Below are 3,425 nucleotides of genomic sequence, written 5' to 3' on the forward strand. Positions count from 1 at the left end.
GGTAACTATTTCGTTTTCAGTTTTCAGTTTTCAATTTATATTTTCAAAAATTTTAAAAACTATCATAAAAACTTGTTTGATAATTTTTTTGGTTTATAAAATGGTTGTCTCAGTTTGTAAATTTGAGGAAAAAACGTAAATTCAAAAAATGAGTTTACGTTGGTTTTTAAACAGAAATTTAAAAATTTTATTAATAAAAAAAAATTTCAATCAATTTTTTTTTCATATAATTTTTTTCCAATTAATTTTTTTTTCAATGAATTTTTTTTCTAACTAATACTAACCGAGGAGGCAATTGGTAATGCTACTTTAAACCTTAGGAAGGGGATTAGTAATTTCTAAAATGTAAGGGGTGTCAATGTAATTTACCTAGTGAGGGCAAAATTGGTATTTAAAAAAATTAAATTGTTGAGGGGGAATCAGTAATGAAACATTAAACCTAAGGGAGGAAAATGTATTTTCTAAAAGGTGAGGGGAGGAACTATGATAAATATAAACCTTAGAGGGTGTTAGTGTAATTTACCCAACTTTTTATAATATTTCTTTCATGAAACCTATTATTACTCATATTTAAATTGTGTCAGTCCGATCTCTAATGTATAAAAGCCCTTTCAATTTAGTCTTTCAATTTAACCCAGTTAATAGGCACAATTTAAATAACCATGGTAAATAAATTGAACAGCTTCTATATATTTAGAGATCAGATTAACACTATTTAAACACTAGGAACTAAATTAAAACATTTTTATACATTATAAATCAAATTGACACAATTTAAATGTCACTTGCACGTCACATTTCTCACATTTTAAGCTACAAAATTACTAATCAAACTTGTATAATCAAACTTATCAATTAAATCTTTTTCAAAGGATAAAATTGCTAATCCATTCAATTTATCTTGTGACATAGTTAACCAAAGATAAGATTTAATTGAGTGTATATTATAAACAATTCTTACATTTAAAAAACACCATCCATTAATTTCAAATAATTTACCATATCAATCACTTTTTTGATTTTTTCTGGCAAAAACAATCATTTATTTATTTTAAATAGTTCATCACATCAACTATTTATTAATTTGAATCTTCACTGAACTTTATATGGACCTTTTAAATTTAGATGTGCTTTTTTTAATATAATAGCCAAAAACTTTTAGGGCGTTTTTTTAAATTAATTTTCGAGACCTAAAGTGATGGCTTTGTGCCATATTGAGAACAAAAATATTAGAGATCCCAAAAATTTTACTAAAATTCTACCAAATATCTCACATGGGTGTAGAACCCACATGGTATGAATATCACACTCATGTCAGACATTTGATAGAAATTTTGATAGAATTTTTAAGGTCTCTAACATTATCCCACTGAGAAATATCTTCTCCCAAATGAAAAAGAACAGGTATGTTCAATCCATAAAACCCACATCGTCTACACAAATCAGTACTAACATCACAGAAGATCAAGACTTTCATAAGTAGAAGCAAAGTGTGGATTACTAATCTAACAAAAAGATCAACAATGACAAGAATTTGCATTTTTCTGTGTTACTAAGTTCAGATTATGTGCTGTTTTCTTTAGCATTACTCCGTTTCCCCTTCAAATATCCTTCTTGTTTCGAGTCCAATGGACGAGGAACGAAACCAGAAACATAGCCCTATTTTTTTTGACCAAGAAGGAAATTCTTCATAATACTAACCCAATAAGCATAATTGGCACCAATGAGTTTACATCTGATGGCTTGGATTTTAGTGTCTGTCATTGTAATAAACCAGAAAGATGTAATAAATAGACAAGTATAGGGCTTTAGTGCAATAATCCTGAAACAAGGTTTAAATAGAAATACCCAAGTTGAATGAGAAAGAGAGAAAGAGAAAAACTGGAGTTGAGAATCTAAAGCCGAAGTAGATAGTTGCGAATCAGATAGAGATCACGAGAAAGAAAGAGACCTTTGCGAGATAGATACAACCACGAACGCGAGTCTGGAGAGAGAAAAGTTGCGACTCCGATGGTGACAAACCAGACAAACTAGAGAGGGCTGATGGTGATGACCCAAACAAACCAAAAAAGTCACCACTTAGGGCTGATCACGAACTAGAAGAACCAATGAGGGGTCAAGATTGATGACCCTTCGACCAGCGAACCATAACAGCGACAAGCAAAGCAGCTAGGGTTTCGAACCTTGCTCTGATACCATGTAAGTTCTCTGAATGTTTTCTGTATATTCAACTTGTCTGTAATACAAAGATTACAACCAATATTTATAACAATCCTAAACCTAATCTATAATAAGAAATAACTCTATACAATATAATCAATCGAATATTCACTGTACGAGCACGAAATAATGTTATCGTATAATCCTATTGATCGAGTCTGTGCACCTCCAAACGGCGTCGCTTTACTCCCTAAAAACACAAACGTGAGCTAGCCGGCAGGTGTGTGTCGGATACCTCTCCGATGCCTAAGTCAGCAAAATAGACAACTAGACAAAAGCTCTGTTTATTCGAGAATCAAAGTTGTGTTACCTCTACATAGGTTATGTTGTGAGCTTTTATAGGTTCCGCATAGCACAATCCTAGTAGGACTCTTATTTCTCCATGTAGAGTCATCCTAGGAATCACACTCTTGAAAGATAATGCTTATCCTTCAACACCTCCCTCGCTGCTTAAACCAAGTGAGATGGTTTTACCACGGTTGGATGACAGTACGACCGAGCTAACATTAGCCCTTTGTCATACTTAATCCAATGTCTTCACATGCAACACATAGCTCGTCTCTTATTTCACTTGTACCTCGGATTCGGCCTGTTGAGACCGAGCTAACTATACCACGCTTTGACCGAGCTATCAAGAGCAAGGTCCTCTGCAGGAAACCCAAATACCTTATCTCTGAATACTATGACCGTGCTAATCACCACTCCGACCATGGTGACTGTAACCATATTAGAACCGAGCTAACTACAAGGTCCTTTCACTCAGTCCTTTTTACCGCGACCCACAGAGCGGCCCATTACCACGCCTTGGCCTAGCTCGGCCCTAATGCACATAAAAACTCCCTCTCAATTGCCCCTTAATTCCATCTACGTAGCATGATTAGGATTACCTATTACCAGCCGAGCTAAAACTTTAGACTTTCAACCGAGCTAAATTGTCACCGGGCTACTGATTGGTTCAGTCAAAAAACGTCTTTTCAGTCGCTACAAAACTGAATCGCTTGTTATTCCCAAAGACACGTGGCTGGCCTTTATTGGTTGAGTACAACTGTCGACGCCGACTTTGTACCTCATGAATTTTGAACAGTCCCGCCTTTTTCGCACGCTTTATACAAAAAACCCTACGTTTTGAATCAACCATTTCTACTATTCATCTTCTCTCTCTCTCCCTTCCTCTGAGCCTTCATTCTCGCAAACACAGTGCCTGC

Source organism: Camellia sinensis, unplaced genomic scaffold (assembly GCF_055761805.1).
Source record: "Camellia sinensis isolate YWXY unplaced genomic scaffold, ASM5576180v1 Unanchor1, whole genome shotgun sequence".
Taxonomy (NCBI): domain Eukaryota; kingdom Viridiplantae; phylum Streptophyta; class Magnoliopsida; order Ericales; family Theaceae; genus Camellia; species Camellia sinensis.